The sequence below is a fragment of the Zonotrichia leucophrys genome, chromosome 2 (assembly GCF_028769735.1).
Source record: "Zonotrichia leucophrys gambelii isolate GWCS_2022_RI chromosome 2, RI_Zleu_2.0, whole genome shotgun sequence".
Classification (NCBI taxonomy): Eukaryota; Metazoa; Chordata; class Aves; order Passeriformes; family Passerellidae; genus Zonotrichia; species Zonotrichia leucophrys.
The window spans coordinates 43,330,953-43,352,434 of record NC_088171.1 but is presented as its reverse complement, the minus strand read 5'-3'; the positions used below and the strand labels follow the sequence as shown (position 1 = coordinate 43,352,434).

The window sequence follows — 21,482 nt, the reverse complement described above, 5'->3', positions numbered from 1 at the left end:
AGAAAATGTACAAGACTTTAAGGATGAGCTCTATGAAGATCTACTAGAAAGAAAAGTACATTCTCTGTGAGTGGACCACTCTGCCTTTTGCAGACCACTCCCACAGTGAGAGGAAACAGAGCAGTGCAATCACCTGCAGAGGACTCAGCCCCAGCTCCTCCTCCCGCTCTGCGTGGCTCAGAGCTCTCAGGGTGCCCTCACCTGCACTGTAGCAATAGCTCAAGGGGTATTGCCAGCACAGATTTTGCTACACTCCAGTGTGCAATGTGAACTAGTGAACATCACATTCAATTTCATTTTATCCAGGGCTGGGGGAAGGACTTGCAGGTCTATGGACTGCCCTGAGGGAGAATCCCGAGTCACTGGGGTGTTGCTCTGGCTGCAGTCCAGGATCAAAGGCTAGGAACTGCCATCGTCTTCCAAAAGAAATATTGGCATGGAAGAGAGGAGAGCTCTGCTCTTTATGAGAGGAACTGATGTGTCATTAAAGCAATCAGACCTTCATTTAGTAAGAGTCTGGCCTGCACAGCACAGTCAGCCCTTATACAAATGATAAGCTAATGCATTTGAAGGGTTTCACTGTTGGCATTTTCCCATTCCAACCTGAGAACCTTTTCTGTGGTGCTCCAAAGCCTCCCTGATTCTTTTTCTGTTAGAGCTTGCCATTGTTTTCCTTCTATGCAGAAACACTACTGGCTTATATCAGAGTATTGATTATAACTTCAACTGTGAACTTCAATTGAGGTATTGATTCACCTACAGAATTTATGGGCTTCAATTTTCATTATGCATCAAGATTCACTGCTAGTCAGGCTGTAAATAATTGCATCCATGACTCATGGGGAACTTCAGGAAGGGAAATTTCTGATTAGTATTTACCTCACTAGATTGTTTCTAGCTGCCATTTTTAAAGGTAGCAATTTTCAATTTCTTTTGGTGCAAGTTTGCTGTGGGGGAAAAAAAGAAATGTCTCAAGCCCATGTTCTGACATCCCAAGCATCCTTTAGCATTTTAACCAAGAGACAGTTCCTACCTGGCAATGTGGAGGAAGTTAGCCAGGCATACTTGGGACCAAAGCAAACACCTCCTCTACTGCCAAAGGAGTCCCTTTGAAAAGAGCTGCTGCAACTTAAAAGCTTGATCCTGCAGCTTGGAATTGAATGGAGAATCATGGAACTCAGTGAAGGGATTCCTACACCTCGTGAGATCCCAACAGCCCGGGGGATCCATCTTAGGAAGAACTGAAGGTACCCAGAGTCTGAATAATGCCAAAGAAACGAGTGCTAGCTGTAAGCCACACAAACTCAAGAGGTGATCTCTGGGGATCTGAGCAACAAATTCACTTCCATTTCTAGCTACTCAAATGGAAGAGAAATGAAGTCCACCTCCTTTGGCAAGTGGTCTGAAAACCCACTTCATTCAGAAACTCCCTAAAAGCAAGCAGCAAATTAAAGATGTGTTGTTTTGATTTCAGCCATGGAACAAAAGGAAAAAGGACCTAGAGTGATCATCTGATTATCAGGGCAGGATCAATTCTCCATAAACCAAGCCCCAAAGATGCTTCTCCATCTCATTCTTAGTACTCATTCATCTCTTCAGCCAGCCTCTGTTGACAGAGGCATGAAGCACTGTGATAAACTCTTTTCTAACACTTAGCCTTTGTTTCCACCACAGCAATTTTATCTGGGTCTCGTCCCAGGTGCCACAGATAGCCTGCACAGAAAAATGATGGCTGTCACATCACATCTCAATCTGTCCACCCCATCAGGGGTGACTGCTGCTCCTCATGGCTGTGCAACTCAATCATGGCTATTCCATGGACAGCCTGGAACAGAAACCCACTGGGGACAGCAGTACATCACTCAGGTTCTGCTAATGCAATCAAATCAGTTTTCAGGAAGAGAAAATTTTGATGCAGACAGATGCTGAATTATTTTACTGGTACCAACTTTCAAAGCTTTATTTTACTTCTTCACTGTCTTTGAAAAATGTCTAATGGTATCACCCAATTCTGTACGTAACCTCTCCACTACAAATCTCTCATTTTGTGAGCACAGCTTGATAATCAGTTCATGGAGGAAACCTTTAACAAGCAAGCACTCTCCTGCAAGCACACCCTTAAAGGAAGGCCAGCCTGCACGCATTATGAAATTTAACTTCTGTGGGTCAGAAGAACAAAGCACATACAAGTTCAATGGAGTCAATGCAGGTTGCAACAACTTGGCAGAGGAGGGAAAACCACATGGCTTCTTTATTACTCCATTATGGCAAGGTGAGTGTTTATGTGTGGGCGTTTCAAAGCCATGAGGAGCCCACAGTCCATAAAAACACCACTGATACCACCTGCATTTCATGAGCATTTTGGTGGTGGAGAGCTCTGCTGACCATTACAAACCCTTGAGCCAGACAGGTCTCCTTGAAAACAGCCTGTTCAAATGTTTCACCCCTGACTGATTTCTTCTCTCCCCTCCAGCCCCAAGGGAAGGGCCTAAGAGGCACTTCAGAGATGTGGCCTGATGGATGCCGCCAATGTTCAGAGATTAGCAATTTTCATTTCAGATTCTGCCACAGCCATACCTGCTAAATGGCTAGGAATGAACAACTCAGATTTTTACCAAAAATCACCTGCAAGGCCCTCTTCTACCTCTTCCCTCTTGCAGCTCTTTCACTCCCCTGCACTTAGCTGAAGTGGTGTATGTGCTTTAGCTAACCAGGTGTCAGGAATATATGTTAAATGTTAGCAGTGCTAAAGTAATCCATCTTCATTTCTGGTCCTCGTTGCCAGTTCCTAAATCCTGGTTCATGCTGCTTGGGAGAAAGCTGCTTTTGATGGAAGTGAACAACGGGATGTGGACACGAAGGGGTGTTGCAGGCAGAAATGAAAGGAGAATTTCACAGGTACTCAGAGAACTGTCTTAATTCTTTGCCTGTTTTCCCACATTTTATCATCCACTTTTTTTTCGATCTGACACCTTCAGTGAAAACAGACCTTCAGGAACTATAATTTTGGTCCCTCAGGGAACGACAGAGCATAAATAGTAACAAACACTGTTTGCTTTTACATACCCAAGAGAGGCTGCACCAAGGGAGTAAAAGCAAGCAACCACTCTGCATGTACCCTGGTTCCTCAGACCCCCAAGCTGAGATCAGTCATAAAGTGCTGTCAGCAGCAATAGACCTGGGATAAGAAACTTTCCCAGGAGGCAGAGGGTAACACTGAAAAAGGTGAAAGCATTTAGTTTTCCACCTGAAGAGAGCTGCTTCACAATAAAAGAAACTTTCATTACTAAATCTCCCTCACTAAATGGGTCTAGAGCTGCCACTCCCACGGTGTCATCAGAGAACATCCTAAGAACTGAAAGGCGCTTGCAGAAGTGGCAGGCCAGACACACTGCTACTTTTCCTAAGAGCAGAGTGCTCTGTGCTGCTTCTTCGTACATAAAGGGCAGCCCCATGGCCAGTCATCCCCCAAGCTGCCCACAGACTCCCTCCTCCCCATCCCTACCACATTCATCCACCCTCTTGCTTCCCAGTGACACTGGGATAACAGGGCTCTGCTCCACGTGAGGAATATGCCCCAGTTACCAAAGAAATCGATTGGACTGACATTTTTTCACTCTCTGCTTTGAAATGCCAAAGCACCATTCTTCAGCACCAGGAGACACAGCAAGTGACAGAGCAGAGCCAAGGCAGAAGAGACGTGCACGTAAAAGCTGCACAGAGCTTCTCACTGCCAAGCTGCCAGAGGGCAATGGTGTCCCACAGGAGGGCATGGGATGTGCCACTGAGGACTCTGAGAGGAGTGGGCTGCAGGGGGGCAGCAGGAGTGAGACAGGGAGGTAGAAGAGGCAGATTTCCCTGGCAGTGATGCTGACAGGGCAGGAGGCAGCAGTCTTAGAGCCAGACAAGGCGAGTTCAACAAAAGCACCGGCGTGGGGGCAGCTCCAGACTGTGCAGTGGAATTAAGAGCATATCCTGAGGCTTGCAGCTCAGCCACAATGGATGCTGCTCCAGCAGCTAAGAGCCTGTGGGAGGCACTCTATTTTTGGTCAGCTCATCTTTAGTCTTTTTCCAAGAGTTCACAGGCATGAAGAGCTTACCCCATTTTCTTCCTCCACCCCCATTCACTTAGCAAAAGCATCACAGTTTCATTCTCACAGCTCAGCTACTTCTCCTCTAACTAGCACTGGCTGCTGGTGAGCAGGTAAAGTCTTCAGGAATATTCATCTGGTTTGTTCAGCAGGCGCTTCTGGCAGAGCCCTCCAGTGTCTTGCAGATCCATAACACTCTCATACAAGTTTGGACACAGCAGCACCTTCTGCCTGTTAGCTACAGGTTCTCTGATGTATTAAACATCCTCAGGAAGTGGTAAGGACACAGGAAGCATAGATGGAGACACTGTTCTCCATCTCCTGTGAACATGCCTAGGAGATCAGAGTGGGCGGGATGAGAGAGGAATTTCCACTAATAGGCAGTTGGCATGAAGAACTGTTTGGATTCATTTAGGAGATGAGCTCTGTTGTTCTTTTTTTAATTGTGAAGCTACAGTAGGATGAATCACTAAAGCTATTAATATGATGGACAGTGTTCCAAATCTCCTCTCCATTTTAAAAATTGCATTCTAGGTACGAAATAGGGAGAAAAGCTACAAAATCCACATTAAAAAATCCCAACTACAAAAAAGACAAGCATACACTACTAAGACCCCCAAAGGGAAAAAACTAAGGGCTTGATTAGGGAGAACAAGGGTGAATAGGGTGACCAGCACACCTAAGGAGGGGTCACCAATTCCTGCAGGTGTTAACAAAATGAGAAGCACTGGGTTTGTCTATTTAGGCCTTGATGAACTTTTCTTACCAACTGCCCAATATTTTCCAGGCCAATGTTCAGCTTCCCATAGCTACAGCAGGCTAAAAAGCCTCATCAAATGGAAAACCAAAAAGCATGAAGGAGACACATTTCCAGACAGCATCACCCCTCTGTGCACAGAGGAAATGCCTCCTCATGGAGCCCAACTTAGCTTTGGCCCAGCTCCTGTGCACAGCCTGCCTGTGGCAGCAGGGTGTCCAAAAAGAACCATCTCCATGGTTCCCAGAAATGCAGCACAACTGGAAGTGGAGACAGGGGCTGCTCTTGCCACAGGACAGCAAAGCAGCCAGGGGGCAGAGTTGCAGGAAATGGGCTTCTTGTCAGGGGGGAACACCATGGGAGGGACAGGAGCAGATATTCCCTCCTCAAGGACATTTTCCCCATCAGCACTCCCTACCCCTGGATCCATCTCTTGCTAGACTGGCTTTCCAGGACCAGTTCAGGAAAAGAAAAGGCTGCAAACATGGCATTTTGCACTCGCCCTGCAAAATGTCTTCTGTCCTTTCTCCCACCCCTGATGCAAGAGGCTTAGCTAAGGATTCAGTGTATGCAACACATGCAGTTTTAAATACCTACTTCATTCATCCTCAGAGCAGAAGTTGCTAGAAGGCAACTTTCCCAATTGGAAAGAGGGGGAGTTGGGATTTGGCAGCCAAGAATTTGCCTTTATTCTCATCTCTGTCACAGATTCCCACAGAACTACAAGCAAGTCAATCCCCACAGCCCAAAAAGCTGTTATCATCATATTCACTCTATTTATTTAATGAGATACATATATCTTTCACAGTACATAGCACATTAGAGAAAGGATGGTACACTGAATGATTGATATACTGGAACATTTTCTTTGTAAAAAGCAGCCAACTGTAGAAGTGCTGACTTTTTAAACAGGAAAAGAGCAGATTCTTGTAGAGGGAGTAAGCCCAGCAGTTAAAGATAAAAATATCATTATTGAAGCCTGATACAAAGAGGGGACATCAAAAACAAGAATATCTTGACTATGTAGTCTCAAGAAGAATTTTAAAAATAGAGCTTTATTTAGGGAAAAAATCAAAATATAAAAATATATTTTAAAAACCCCTGTCTTATAAAAGCCTTATCTATAGATAGTCATGATCAAAATTAGGTCCATCTTCAGTTTTTATGGTTCAGCATAAGTGAAGAATAGAAAGAAAACCTGTAAATCTTACTATACAAGACTACAACCAAGGAGGCTGAGGCTCTGTGCAATGGTCCCTACTGCAAAAGTACCTTCCATATGAACAGCCTGGTGGCTACAGGACACCTCCCAGCTGCACTTATGGTAGAAAACCTAAGTTTTCTTCCATTTAAATTCCAAGTCTGTGAGAGCTGGGACAGGAAGAGATCCTATCTTTCACAATGATTAGCAGCCATTGATTTAATATTTGTTGATACTCCTGTTTTGATCTACAAAATAACAGGGTAAAAAAATTCCAACACTAAGCAGTCAATGCATAGAAGCAAGCCACAAAGCTGAGCTAAAAGTATTAATCTAAAAAAAATACTTCTTGGACTTTTAAGATCTGCACTTCCAAGTTCTCCATCCATAATGGACTATGAAATTCTTTCCCCATACAAAATCCCAGATCTCAAGAAAATTCCCCTAAAAAAGATGCATTTTTGATAAACAAGCTTGAGGCGAGAGATGTAAGGAAAATGAGCTAAAAAGGTGAAGAAAAAATTTAAAAAAAAGGTATTTCTCTCAGTCCCTCAAGTCTTGTTCACCTTCTGAGAGTCCCAAGCCTAAAGATGAAAACCCAAGTTACTCAGAATAACCATGGCTAGACAGAGGTGAAAGCTTAACAGGCAGAGTTCACTCCAGTTGATCTCTGTTGACCCGAGTATCCCACTGAAACCTATCTGGTTACACTGTCATTAACAGCCAGGTCACTTGAGTAAAAAAATCTCTCCTTTGGCCTGGTCTCTTGCTTTTAGTCTGTAAACAAGATACCTCTGTCAGAACAAAAAGTGTCAAGAGAGCAGCAGGTTTATCTTACTTCAATGGTCTGCTAAGGCAAACACGGAGCGGGGGTGGCTGAAGGGAAAATTTACTAATGCTGCAAAACGGAATGAGAAAGAATATGATGTGAAATCCCAAAGTACTGAACAAGACGATCTTCAGGCACTCCAGCTGTGCCTCTGGGCTTTAGCTGCCATTTGTTACTCTGTATTTTATGTGTCCTTTCCTACTCAGCCTGAGTTCTCCAGCAGGCAGAGTGCCCGTGTTATTCGGGTACTGGGACTGTGCTTAGCAGCACCCACAGCCTGAGCTCTCCCTGCTCCCCATCAGCACGGTGCCCAGGACCGCTCCTGGGGGCTGCAAATCCTAAGCAGGAGCCAAAATTGTTCGGAGCACAGCACAGCCAATAAGAACAGTTGCAATCCCTCCTTGGTTACCACAAGCTCCACATTAGCATGTTTTAGGGGAAGGTAAAAAAAAAAGTAATCCCATAGCAGCACGTGTCAGGCAAGAAATACATTTCTGCAAACCTACAGGATTTAGTCCATATCAGAGATGTTTTCCCCATGAGACTTTTGTTTAAAAATTATAAAGCAAACCCCTAGTCAAACAAAGAGGGACTACAAAGACGTGGGATTACAAATGAACTACTGACTGCCTTCCCACATGTGCACACACACAGAGGAGGGATTCAGTGTGAACTTGCATGGAAGGGGGGAGCGAGGAGATGCCATGGAAAACATGCCAACCTCCCCCCTCCTCAGTACACTGCAACAGGACTGCCAACAAAACTGAATTCAGAGCCGTATGTGATCAGCACAGCAAACACAGCACAGTTACAATGACACCCAGCAAAGAAATACAGTAATTCAGAGCATCTGCAGCCTTTTTAGTCTTGGAAGTACTGTCACTGGTAGATCAGTGTTTCAGCACATGCACGCATACCTGGTGATGCTAAATAACAGGAAATGCTAGCCGGTGCCTCTCTTTCACAGGAGAAAGAAAAAAGAAGGCACCTTAAAGCTATGCTTTGCAGGGGAACGAGCACTCTCCAGTCCTCTTCTTTCCTCACCAGCACAACGAAAAAGCAAAAATCCCTCCTAGGAGCTGTCGGCACCGTAACCCGCGCACCATCGGCAGCCCGAGGTACCTTTCTCCGCCAGGTCTGAGCATGCTCGGTGTGCCGGCAGTGTCCTATCGCTCCAGCTGGCTCACCTCAATTTGTTAGCCTCCCAGAGGTCAGCCTTGCATGCAGGATGATTTGCTGCAGTATTCCTGCAAATCCCCGACGGGCGGCCACACTGACACAAACACCAGCGTGCTGCTCCACGGAGCTGAGCGGGTCTGGGGAGACGGGCGGGGAGCTGCTCTGGGGAGGGGGGACACACCACACGCATTTTAGAAATGCTGCTTTTGAGCATCATTAACGCCACTGCCACTCCGAACACTTCACACAAAAGAAGAAAACAATAGGAGAGAAAAGAAAAAAAATGCCCCTTGCTTGAAGACGTGAAAGCCTTTTGTCGTGCTTTCTAGTAATTCCCTTGGCACCAGGAAAGCAATTTCCCAGCTGTGACGGTCAGCAAATGGCTTAGAATTGAACAGGGCTGTGATTGCCCTCCTTCAGAGAGCCAGGGAACAGTATTTTCATACTAAAGTTATTTTTTTATGGTGGAAACAAGTGATTCTTAAGCACAAAGGCACAGAAATTATCCAGGAGCTTGTAAGAGAATCTCCTGGTGCACACAAGCTCACGGAGGTGAGTGCCTTAAACAAACCTTCACAGCAGAGCTTGAACCTGTGGGGGCCGAGCAGCTTCATGGAGATGGCAAACCAGATAGAACTGACTGGGAACACTTCCAGTTCTTATCCTACAGTGGGATCCACATGCAGATCATAGCCCCCCAAAAGGCTTGTGGTATGAAATCACACCATTAAACACAGGAGTGAGACCCAGCCCTGCAGGGACACTCCTGCAGGCAGATCACAAGCAAACACAGGGGGCTCTGCAAACCTGTTGATTGTACACTTGCAGGACACATCTTGTTCAATATCTGGCTGTGAGGATTTTCCCTTTGAGACCTAACAGGTAAAATAAGAAGAATGAAAAAGAACCAAAGTTCTCTAACACCTCCTCCCACGTGCTCAAGGTACACTTCAAACTACAGCAAGAGCCCCTGCCTGTCCTGAGAGGATCTCAGAGAGACACTGCTCAGTCACATCTGCCTGGGGGAAATAAATAATAGAAAAGAGCAAAGAGAAGCAAGCCCATCCAGTGCCCTCAGCCTGTCCTATTGGGACTAAGGCAATCCAAAGTCACCCTCCTCTTTTTTTTAAGACCATCTCATTGTCCCATTGCACCTCTGAATACAGAGATGTTGCCTTGTGCAGAACAAGCCTGATATTTTTCCTCTGAATTTCGTAACTCTAAGAGTGGAGTTAGATTTGGAGCTGACTTCACTTGAGAAAACACATCTTGACTTTGCGCTTTCTGCACTTCACAAAGCTCCACAGCCTGACCTACCTCCCACTGATGCTAACGGGAGCCTTTCCACTGACCCCACAGATCTCAGCTAGTGACTTTATCTGTAGGAACCCTGATAACCCAGACATACCTTGTTGGTCTCTCTCTCTCTCTTAGAAAAGCTTTTATTTTACTGGAGAAGAAAGGACAACATATACAGACTGGTCTTTTATGAATAAACTTATTCTCTACCCCTGGAATGAGTTATATGAAAAGATTTCTTAGGTACAATTTATCACAATGCATAGGGTTAGAGAGTTTAACCCCAGCTCTGAAGAGGGTCCTGTTTGTCAATCTGCCACACCACAAAGTACAAAACTCCATCATTAAGGGGTGGGTGAGGAACCAAAATCTAATAATTCCAGCAATTGTGAAATAATAACTGTCCATTACTATTGCACCATAAGGCACTAAGAGTGGCAGTCCCAAGCTCTTCACAGTCAGCACCTGCTACAAGCTGGTAAGGTTTGAATAGGAGATCTTGGCTCAGAACTAAGAAATTGATGAATATTTAATACCCCTCATAAAGTTGCAGTCTTCAAAAACAGCACCACATTTTAGAACTCCTAAAAAGCAGTACAACACAAACAAAACTCATCAAGCTAGCAAGAAAGTCTGAATAGATCCCTCTTGGTTTAGGGCTGACAAAGAGCAGGTAAATCATTATTTACTGAATCTTTTCAGTGCACATATATGTTGCAAGGGTGCCTGCATCACTCTGAGTCACAGCATTTATTATTTATAGTCCCAGAAGGACTCTCTATAAGAAATTATTCCTCTTGCAGTGCTTTTGAACCAAAAGTGCATTTCAGTTTGAGAGCACACAAAAAAAAATTATGCCTGAACTAACAAAAAAAGTCTTTGTACTGACAAATACAAAAAGGACACAAAGGAAGCATTTGGTTTCTGGACACCAAGATTGGGACTTCACACAGAGAGGATATTTTGATTCTGTAGAAGCTAAAATTAAAACTCATGCCAAAAGGACCAGGACTTCAGCCAAATATTAAAAATTCCTAAGAGAGAATATACTTTGACATGCTAAAAGGTATTTTTCAGAATACCTCAGAGGCCAAACCACCCTTTACTCAAGTGCTTCAAGATGACATGATCCCAGGCTTAAGAGATGTAGGATGCAAGTTTTACATAAATATTAGTTTTAAAAAGGTTGAAGTATGATCAAACATATTTTACACGCACGCACACACACACGGAGGTTACATGTCTTGACATCAACCAGACAAATTCATAGACATTTATTCTCTTCTGCAGATGTAAGCATGTTTTATACATATAAAACATATACTGCTATCTGAACTTGTCATGTGCTAAACTACTCAGTCTAATAAACCCCTCCATCCCCATTAGGAACCACCCTGGCAGCATTGCAGGGACACACTGGCCTGCTCCTGCAGCTGTATGCAGTGTGTGGGGGGAAGAAAGGTGTGGGAGAGTCACCTGCCAGTTCCCAAGGCAGGAGATGGCTTTGGTAGCTGTTCTGATTCAAGTTAGGTGCCACTTGTGCTCTTCCAAGTTCCCATTTGGCCATCAGTAATGACAGGTCAGCAGGGTGACAGAGATAAATCAATTCCCTCTCCTACAGCTTTGCCAACTGTGCACCTGCAAATGTAATTAGTGCCAGTGTCTGCAAGGGAATCTGAGATAATTCATGCTCATAAGAGCAGTTTGGTAAGTCAGTGATGGTCAGCAAGACTGACATGAGAAACCAAGGGTAAAACATTGCCTGTGAGACCCCTGGGTACAACCTCACCCTGGTGCTTCCCACAGTTGCTATTTGTTAACTGGTTTTGCCCAGGCAGCAGGAAGATATCTGCCCTCTCTCAGATGACACTTCAATATTCAGCCACAACCTCACCTGAAGACACACATCTCCTATTTTACAGACAAAAAGACTGAGCCTGTCAATGGGATCTGGGTGGGATGCACCACACCAGCATCCATTAATATGGGAGCAGCTTCCTGTCAAAAATCTACCAACAATCAAAACCTCTTGTGTATTCCAAGGTTATATTCATGGGCTCCAGGGCTCAAGACAGAAGCTGGGGCCTGTAAGACCACAGGTGACAGAGTAAACATGGTAAAGGACAGAGAGGAATATGTTACCAGCTCTGTCACTGCGGCTCTCAAGGAGCTGCTGGTGGAGTAGCCACAAGCCTGACACACTCTGCTCCTCACACACCTTCCTCCCATCTTCTTTTCCCACTGCACTTGCTGTGCAGAAGGTCCAGGAGCTTCCTGCACACCTGGGAAACCTTCCTGGACCCACAACTTAGCTTACAGTTGGAGGCCATGTCGGAATGACTTGTCCTGGAAATTCTGGAGGAAAAGGAAGAGAGCCTCTTCTCCTATCTATTGAGACAAACAGGGTAGTCATAACCAGCAAGTCTCACAGATATCTCAGGAAATTAGGATGTTAATATCATAACAAAATACACCTATTGAAAGAAAAAACACCCCTGAATGTGAACATAATAGGGGTGCCAAGTTATGGAAGAGACAACAGAAATACAAAACACCAAAAGGCACTTAGATCTATACAGATAACAACTGTGTGGAAGTATTCAGAGGACAGGGCTTAAGATGTCCAAGAATTTAATCCACTGCCTTCACTGGATTATGCACCTGCTTTGCAAGTGGGCTGCAGCTGTTCCAGAACTGATGAGGACATCTTAGTTCACAATCAGGACTACAGGAGGGCTTCAAGGATCAAGGCCCAGGACTTGGATGGTCTTCATGGGTGCCTTCCAACTCAGAATATTCTATGATAGGACTGCTGTCTGAAGCTGCCTTTGTTTTAACCTTCCACTTTTTCTATGTTCAGAGACTTTGTGCTTTCTTAAAAACCTTGAGAATCCAAACCTACAAACCAAAGTCCTAGTAGTTCATGGAAAGAACTCCACAAGGAAGCAGTAACAGCATCTGCAGTGTGGATCAAAACAGCAGTTTCGATCCAAGCTGGAGCATGTGTTTCAATTAGCCAGTCTCTGACAAATGCCTGGAAGTAGCTAGAACAGCAGCATGACAGGAAAATAGTTCAGAGCCAAGCTAAAGGAGAATCTAAATCAGATCAGGGGAAATAAAAAGGTTTACTGCCATTTTGAGTCCCATAATTGCAAACGGATTGTTTTGCCTCCAACGCCCCCTTCAGCCACACCTGTACAACACATCCTCCTCACATTTTAAAGGATGCAGCCAGCATACAACCCAGCCCCACTCCTAAGTCAGCAGTGTAATATTAGCAACAGGAAGGAGCACAGTATCACAGGATACCCTCCCTGTAGTGTAACCTATTGGACTCATGCTAAAGGAGCACAAAACATCCATGTTTTGAGTGGGGGGCATATCCCAGGGGTGCTGACAGTCACATGAAATTTCAGAACAGAGCATTAGGTCTCACAAATCAGAAAATAACCTACACAGGAGATAAAGAAATCACACCTCTGTTTCCTGACACCCTAAGCCATGCAAATGAAAAATATCTGCTGGCCAATTAAAAAATATCCTAACAACTGGGTTTTGATAAAAATCCCAGTCTGATTTTCCCCATGGAAAAGAATTCTTACCTTGTCCCTCTTCTGATTACAGTATCATCTGAAGGCCCAGAAGAGAAGTAGCAACACATGGCTGCAGGCCAGGCATTTACTGCTGCTCTGAGGGCTACTGCTGCTACTGACAGGAGGGAGAAGAAAGCAAATGAATCATCTTTCTCAGCTTCAACATGAACCGCTGCACACAACAGGGGAAGTGTGATGAATACACTGAATTAATTGTAAAAGCCCATTTCAACTCCTCCAGGTGCCATATGCATCCATTTACAGTTCAATACCTAAGAAGAGCTTCTTCATGCCCTCAGCAGCTGGAAAATTCATGGAAAGACTATTGAATTTAGGCATATTTATCAAGGGCACAGCAGCAAGACAAAGAAGTCCAAGCTTGACATGATGGGAAATTTTTGTATTAGACTTGTTGTATTTTTCTGAATAGTAATAAAAACCAAGGTGGTTAATGTTTTCCTCCATTTTTTTCCACCAATAAATCAAAGCATTATTTCTCTACAATGAAAAGTGGGTCTCCTTGTGACTCACTTGTGTGGAGTTTTTAACACTTCCATAAATAAACAATATGACATTCAATGCACACAAGAAGGTAAAAGTTTCAGAGAAAAAGCAGGAAGTATCTGTTGAAAGAGGAGCACCTGCAAAACTACTGACACAGTTGCTGTTCACCTGTGGCCCTTCCATGATGGGAGATTCCTCACCCATCCCTGCCACAGCAGCTCATTTCTGTTCCCTTCCTTCCTACCAGCAATATCTGCTCCCTCTGTTGCATCAAATGCTGAGTCAAGTCTTTGGCAATGAGAATCTTTTCAAGTAACTGAAGTGTAACCTGACTGTTACTGAGAGAGAAGCAACATCAGCCCAATAAAGCAACTGCTGTTCAAGGCAGCTCCAGTTACAAACATCTGCCCTCATTCATTTTGTACAGCTCTGGATCCATGTGCTGGTATTTGCAAAGCCAAGAATAGAGTGGTCTTTCAGCTACTTTACAGAGTATTTCAAGACATCAAGGGCTCTCCAGACAGCTTCCTACATCAGGATGTGCTTTTCCATCCCTAGGCTCCTGCTGGCATTGATGCAGCCATCCCCAGAGAAGCCAGCAAGCACAGGGAGGGCTGGAGCAGGGCTGAGCCCTCTCAGCAGTGAAGCATCCCCAGGATGAGCCACGGTAAGGACACAAGAGCTGCCACACCCTGCAGCCTCAAAGAGGAAGGTCTGGTGACCTTGAAGACAAAACTAAAATATACATACATATTGGCCATAGGCAGTGAATCCTATCCCAAGTGAGGAGAGGGCAGAGATAGAGGACATTTACAACCCTCCTGCCTTGGCTCATCCTGCTGCACCCCTTCTGTGGCAGAATGATGTGCTTATAATCTAACCTGGAGGCTGACAGGAACAATCTGCTGAGGTAGCCAACCCTTCCTTCCAGGCAAAGGGATTAAAGCTACAGCACAAAAAGCTTCTCTTGCAACTATGGAGACCCAAATCTGCACCTGTGTTACTGCAGCAAGTATGTAAAATGAGAAAGCACCGAAGTCAGGGACTGAGGACTGACTAGGAAACAGCCATTGAGTGATTTATAGTTACACAAAATAACCACCATTTCTTTACCATCGAGGTGATGAACCAAACTAAACCCCAAAATACGCTGAAATAAAACCCCTCTTGTCTCATTTAATATACTTAAGGCTTAAAAATAAGCATGCACACAGGAGTCCTGTGTTCCAGTGGGACAATACATGCACATAAATTAAGCAAGGACTAGAGAACTTTGTGTATAATAGCTTGCCTTGTGACCTCTGTGCTAAGTATATATATATATATAATACATACGTATGACTATTGCAAAATTCATATAAAAGATTACAATTAAGACAGAGACTACGTATTTCTTCTATGTTTATACCCACATTAAAAGATGATTAATCAATGATTTTATAAATCCAAAGAAGTTAATTTCAATGAGCTGCTGGCTTCCTAGCTTTAGCTTTATACTGTGACACAACCATAGCAGAGTCAGAAGTCAAGATGCTGCAAAGCCTTATATAAATGTCTGTGGAGCTGTCCCAGGCAACCTTACAGGAGAAGGGAAGGTGAGAGCAACTCCAGTCTTCATTTTCTATTAACTCTCAGGTCTCTACATGAACATGAATAACAACTTAAGTAGTAAAGAACAAACAGCCAGAAGCAAGGAGCAGAGGTAAGAACAAATCATTAAAAAGTGATAAGCACCAAGGGTCCTAACTTAGCTGAAGGCAGTAAAAATGCAGACACACAGAGAAAACCACATCATGCCTCCTCAAAATGAATCTGGTCGTATAGTTTTAGTGCTGAGTAAGTGAACTGCCTCAGTGCAACACCACAGTGTCTGCTAGAACGGGCAGTATTTCATCTGTGTGCTTAGAGGTCTGATAGCCTATTTTCCCAGGTGTGTCTCTCCCTCCTTCTAAAGGAGAAAATTACACAGCAAATTAATCTTTGTGAACCTTTTTATTTTTCACTGCTCCTCCTCTTCCCTCCCGCCACTCCTCCTAGCTGTTGTGAAAGGTAAGCAGGAATACAGTGAAATTAAAATTGAAATAAATGACAACAGCAGGAACAGCCTGAGTCTGGTCTGGCTCACAAAAGTGAGTTTATGATAAGGTCGAGTCAGGGCAAAAAAAGAGGTCATGAAAGTGCTGTCACACACCTTTCTGGAGAGAGCTTTTTGTCCACATAACTACAGATGAAAGACTCATGTGCTCAGGGAAACTAATTTTCCAGTGCGAAGGGATTTCAATTCACAATCCACCACCATCCCACTCAATTTACATTACATGTGGCCAGCTGGGAGAGGGGAAAACAACAGCAAACTAAGACACGAGGCAATTCCCAAATCACTCATTTGCAATGCATCAAAGGCGTAGCAGTGAGCGTCTGTGCCATGGACTGTGGTCACTCTGTGACTACATCTGCCTGCCTGCTTCCTAGAAGCTCATACAAAACCCACCAAATCCAGGGAATCACTGACTGCACAGGGGGAGTGCAGTCCCTACACACAAACTCAGAAGGGTTGTTCCCCTGGGAGAGAGGAAGGGACAGACGCAGTTGATTTCAAATTCTTTCAAGGCATTTCCAAGGTATGTTACATTGACTGTGCTTAAGTATTTCATTGATCACCTGTGACTCAAAAGTCACATCCAGCTTAAAACTGCAGATGAGCCCCTGAGCTTAAAGAAACCAAAACTCTCAGCTGAGTGCCACTCCTAGAAAAAAACATTCACATTAATACACCAGTGAAGAGAACTGAACTGCCAAGAGTGTTATTCAGTGAAGAGTATACAAAATTGATCCCTAAAATAGAATGGGTGAATTTTTAGTACCAAAAGACATTAAAAACTCCCAGCATAGCTTTGAGAAGAATTTAGCAGAAACACCCCATTCTGGTTTAGAAGCTCTGAAGCTCTGAGAAGGGAGAACAAAGATTACTTTTCAGTATTGGCTGTAAGACTTCACAAGAAGGATCTTTAAAAGCCTGTATGGTTTATTATCAGAGAACATAACTAGATGCCTAAAAAAGATCTGTGTGCAAGCCCTCTTCATACAAGGGGTACATAAAGCATAACCAGGAAACCCATCACAATTTCTTGATGTCATTAAAGCATGGTCCTAATACACAACTCTGAGCTGAAGAAAGAGTTAGTTCTCTGAAACAGAAGCAGCCTATGCCAAATTTACACATCAAGGACTTCCAGTCAAGGACTCAAATCCCATAATTCAGCTGCTCTTTGCTTCTTGAGCAGCAAAGAAGCCAGCAGATCAGACTTTAGAGACATCTTTCCCTGCTAATTACATGGTAACAGTTTAAAACAGAGATTGTATCACACCCACTGTCTCTCGAGAGCAAAAACACATGTATAATCAAATTGTTAAGGTAAAACAGTAAAAATATGGAAAGGCAATTAACACCATACACAAAGAAATCTTTGCAACTGAAAACACATGATCTGTTTTCACTGAGAACAACATTTTCTCAGCTGAACTTTGGCAAGTAAGCTGTGTGGTACAAAAACCATTTTTTCATAAATACGAGAAACCCCTTCTGCTACCAAACAAACTCTTATTCCTCTCATCTTTAATCCCAAGCCACCTCCACACTAGAACCAAGAAATCCTTATTTAATATCAAAATGAGCCCTTGTCCCCTTTTTATACACATGTGGCCTTCAGAACATCTAGCAGCTGAAGAAAGGGCTCCTGGATGCAACTGAGCAGAGAAGTCCAGCTGCCAGTGTGTACCTAGATCTCTGCTGCAGTTTCATAAGGCAGAGTCAAAGGCCAGAGGAGAGGAGAACACTTGCATTGTGTGTTTTCAAAGGAAAAGGTGAAACACTTTACAATGGAAAAGGGAAACATCAGTTGGTTAGGATGTGAGAATTGTAAAGCACAGCCTCTCACAGGTATGACAAAGCAAGCTTTGGAGCACAAGATGGTCAAAAGGCAATGAAAGCTGAAGGCAGAATGGCAAAAGTTTGTGAAACTTTTCAGTTGACACTGGAAAAAGCTTGGAGAGATGAAGGGGCAAATTGCTGAGCTCTTTGCTTACATGGCAGTTGTAAGGAAAACTTCCAGGTTAACTCCAAATAGCCAATTGTACTTAAACTCAGGTGTGTCTCTTCTCAAACCTAAACAAAACAACCCAAAAAAATAAAGAAAACCTAGGACTAAAATAAAGGGAAGGAAGAGAAGAAACAAGTAGGAGGGAAATAGACAAAAGACACACTTGGACAAAGGATGTACAACAGAAGAAGGTGCCACCTTCAAAGACTGCACTAGGGGAAAAAAAAGACCAGTCAGTAAGATTATCTTTTTTTTATCTGTATTTATCAATAAAACACCAAGAAATTTCCAGTCATGAGCTCGAGACCTCATTGCACTGTATGAAGTAAACAAAATCACTTACAACACAGGAGAAGAATGTGAGAATGTCAGTGCCAGCCACAATGCTGTTGGATCAGCTGGTGTTAATTCAGTGAAACTGATGCTGTAAAATTGTGGCATCAGGAAAACTCAGCCTCCATCTCTCTTTTAGAGTCTCAAGGATGCAAGAGGGATGACATCTAATTCAGTACAAAAAAAAAACCCAAATAAAAACATTTACATCTGTACACAAAAATAATATATCACCTCCCAGTTAGAAAACTAGCTCAAATCCACGAGGAAAGACATGGATGACTTCACACTACCAGGAATATGTGGACAGCAACCAGAGCAGAGAATACTTTGCATCCTCAGAAAGCACACATGACATCAAATAAAAGGAAGCAAGAAACATTGCAGGAAAACGAACTACAGGGGAGGAAAGAAAAGAGAGACAAAGAGAGTATTTCCACTAAAGGACAACCAGAAAAAGAACCAGATAGAGAAAAGATCTTAGAATATGCTAAGGGAAGGGACTCATCAGGATCAAGTCCAACTCCTGGTCCCATGTAGAACATCTCAAGAATCACCATATGTCCCAGAGCATAGTCCAAACATTTCTTGAACTCTGTCAGGCTTGGTGCTGTGACCACTTCCCTGGGGAGCCTCTTCCAGTGTTCAGCCACTGTTTGGGAGAAAAACTTTTTCCTGATATCCAAATTAAACATTCTCTGACTCAGCTTCATGCCATTTCCTTGGGTCATGAGAGTTAAGAGATCAGTACCTGCCCCTCCTTTCCCCTCATGAGGATGCTGAAGAGCACAATGAGGTCTCCCCTCAGTCTCCTCCAGGCTGAACAAACCAAGTGAGCTCAGCCAGTCCTCACCAGGCTTCCCCTGCAGACCCTTCACCTCCTTTTTGCCTCCTCTGGACACTCTCTAATAGTTAAATGTCTTCTTTACATTGTGGCTCCCAAAACTGCCTCCAGCACTGGAGGTGAGGCCACCCCAGAGCAGAGCAGAGCAGAGCAGGACAATCCCCTCCCTTGCCTGGCTGGAGATGCTGTCCCTGATGCCCCCCAGGAAGTCATTGGCCTTCTTGGCTAAGTTGGAAATTATTGAAAATTTCTACATATTTCCTTGTTTGCTAGGGAGGAAAAGTCCTGCACTCCCATTTAACATCCTCAGTCCCTTGTAGTGCTTCCACCTTGCAAGCCGAGGTGCTGTGGTGCTGTATTGCCTGCTACAAACAAGGCTCTCTGCTCATGGTTAGCAGACACAGGCAGAGGGTGAAAAGTGAGAAGTGGAGGGCTGGATGCACTGTAAGGTACCAAACAATCAGCATCTCCATTTCATCAGTTCACACTGTTGTGTGACAGTAAAACAGAAGAGCTAAACCTGCACTACCCTCAGACTGCTCTTCAAGGGGACAGGAAAAGGCTCATCTTCTTATCCCACTTCAAGCCACTAGAACAAGTCAGATCTCCTTTCACAGACTGAGCTTTGCTTACCCCACACAGCGTGGTGCCAGATACATACACACAATGGAAGCAATGCTTCTGCTTAGATTTAAGGATGTACTTAACTCCTGGCTGGATCTGCACTTTCAAACACATCTCCTTGTGGGCCAAGGATTTGCATTCTTACTCATCTTTAAGCTTTCCAGGACATGGCATTTATCATTCTGACTGTGATAAAGGATGGCAACACCCTGCTCGTTTATCTTGCTCTCAATACACTGCAGAAAACAAAAATATAGATTTTTTTACTACAAGGTGGAGGACACTGATATCACTCTCCCTCTCTGATAATTTAACTATAGCATAACATCATCAGGTTTAAATCAGAAGAAGGAAGAAAAGACTTGAAGAAGCAAAAAAAAGAAAACAAAAAGTGGGCGAAGCAAGATTTACCACAAAAGAAACAAAATCTGTTTACAGATCCCATCTAAAAAGAACATCTCTATTAAACATGATTTCAGAAGAATTGACAAGGATAAATCCACATGCAGCTCCAGGTATTTCAGCCTAAATGTGGAAAATACACATTATTCTAAGATTATGAAGAGCTTCGTTTTTGTACACATTTTCTTGGTTCATTTTAGACATAGTGCAAGATTTTAAACCAACAGACTTGGGTGCTCACTGATTTTTAAAGACAGCAGCTCTCTACTTTTTAACATGTTTCTGAATTATATATGGGCTGTGTACTCCTCCAGACAAAGGAACTCTGAAAAATTATGTTCTGCCTCTATCCAGGTGCTTCAAGTTATCTCCACCCTCCCACCTCTTCATTCCATGAAGTAAAGATGAAGGCTGCACAATGTCAGTCACACTGCAAACCTGTTCAGATGCTGCCTCCACCTGAAAGTACACAATCCATGTATTGAGATTCTCATCTCAATTTTCAGAAGCTGAAATCTTTTCTACAGTGGGCTGGGCAGGTCCTGAGAGGGTAGTGACTGGAACACATCCTCCACAAGCCAGCATTATGCCAGACTGCATCCAGCTCCTCTCACAAGTTTCTCCTGATGGGATTGCTCTCCCTCCTGCCTTTTTCTCTTTGATGCCTGGCTAAGTGATTTTGGCTGCACCTGTGGTCTGCAATACATTTAACAAACAGCCCAGTGTGCTCCTGACCTGGCTGCTCCAGGGCCACGTGCCTGTGGCAGTGCTGCCTGGAGCATTCAGCCCAGCGCATGTGCTTGAGCGCACACGGCCCATTTCGGACCCGCTTCATTACCCTTTCCTCAGCAAGCCTGCCTGGAGTTAATTTAATGCATTTAAGGACTGAAGACCAGCTTTGCCACCCTGCAGTGCTAGCAAACATGTTACAGGCAGAGGATTTGGCCATATTCCATCTATGGGGTTTCCTTCAAAGTCCACTTGTGAAAACAGCTGAGCTGATGCTTGAACAGAACTCCATCCAACAGAGATCACCACCACCATGGAGAGCTGCTCCATCTTTACACTGACTCTTGCATATTCAATCCCTCCCCTATCACAGGAGTGGGATCACTTCCAAGTCTCCTTATCTGATACTTTAAAAGTATGGAACAAGACTGGAGTACACAACAGTGGTCCCCATATTTAGGTTCTACTGGCCTGGCCAGCTTAATATGATCTCTCTCTCGACTGCCACAGAAGGGCACTCGCAGTCCCCAGTCCGGGAAGTAGCATCAAGGACTCACAGGAGTGACCAGAGGCAAGTAAATGCTTTCCAGCCTCATCCTCACCAAGAGTCCTCTGAGCCTGGGGACTGTCATCTTGAGATCCAGATTCCCATGGAAGAAAGCTTTTTCCTTCTCAAGGGTGACTTCCAGCTTCGAGGCCCAGTATAACCAGGACAGAGAGAAGGGGGTGAGTCTGTGTTCAGAGCCACACCTGGATGTGCCTTTGCAGGGCAATCCCACCTCTGTCTATAAACAGGCTTCCTCCCAACCCACTCAGAAATGCCTGTACTACGCTTTCTACCAGTCTATATAAACTAGAAACCTTTAAAGTTCAAACACAAATCACTTATTTTCTGATCTAGCCAATTGAAAAATGATGAATGACAACAGGTTGTGAAATTTATCTTGTCACCAGGCTATAATTGCTACTTGGAGCTTCAAATTACGGCAGAAAAAAT

The 21,482-nt window shown here is 44.0% G+C and overlaps 1 protein-coding gene across 5 annotated transcripts in view; it reads right to left on the bottom strand.

Moving 5' to 3' along the window:
• POMGNT2 (protein O-linked mannose N-acetylglucosaminyltransferase 2 (beta 1,4-)) overlaps nucleotides 1-21,482 on the bottom strand; it is a 31,705-nt gene that overhangs the window by 2,557 nt on the left and 7,666 nt on the right. The window contains exon 1 of one of the 5 annotated variants that reach the window (XM_064704738.1): nucleotides 8,066-8,221. The exons of 1 other annotated variant lie outside the window; for it this stretch is intronic. The gene's annotated coding sequence lies outside the window, so the exon portion shown is untranslated. Of the gene's footprint in view, nucleotides 1-7,795; nucleotides 8,222-21,482 lie in introns of those variants that run through there. 3 more of the 5 variants (XM_064704737.1, XM_064704736.1, XM_064704735.1) reach the window with 3 other exon arrangements.